Source organism: Hipposideros armiger, unplaced genomic scaffold (genome assembly GCF_001890085.2).
Source record: "Hipposideros armiger isolate ML-2016 unplaced genomic scaffold, ASM189008v1 scaffold_1225, whole genome shotgun sequence".
Taxonomy (NCBI): domain Eukaryota; kingdom Metazoa; phylum Chordata; class Mammalia; order Chiroptera; family Hipposideridae; genus Hipposideros; species Hipposideros armiger.
Window position 1 is genome coordinate 5,189 of NW_017732575.1, and position 491 is coordinate 5,679.

Genomic DNA, 491 nt, shown 5'->3' on the forward strand with positions numbered 1-491 from the left:
TTTCACTAAAGGTTTGACGACTTCACTCAGGAATTTGAGTTTGAGCCCGAGGCCTTTTGTACATCTTGCGGGTCAGCCTTTCTTTCCACTTCCCTAAGTGGACCTGTGAGTATAGTTATGACAAAAGGGGAAATACATCTTAGATTTCATTAAAATGCCTGCAAATCGAAGCTAACAGTGCTTCAAATTAGTCTTCTGTGACCAAGTGGGATATTTCCTAAGCACACACACAAATTTCTATTACACAAATATGAAGACCAATAGTTTACTCGTCGAGTAATATTTAAAAAGAAAAACTCGAAAAAGCTGAGAGACAGTTTTTCTCCAGTTGAATATTATGCAGATGCTGTTGATCTGCACTGATCTGGTGCAACATTAGTCAGTAACCTATCTGATAAGGTACCCATAGTTCCAAGGAAATTGGTGATTTGGAAAAAATAATATTGGAAAATCACCTTCCATGTTATAGCAGTTTTCATATGGTCTAAAAG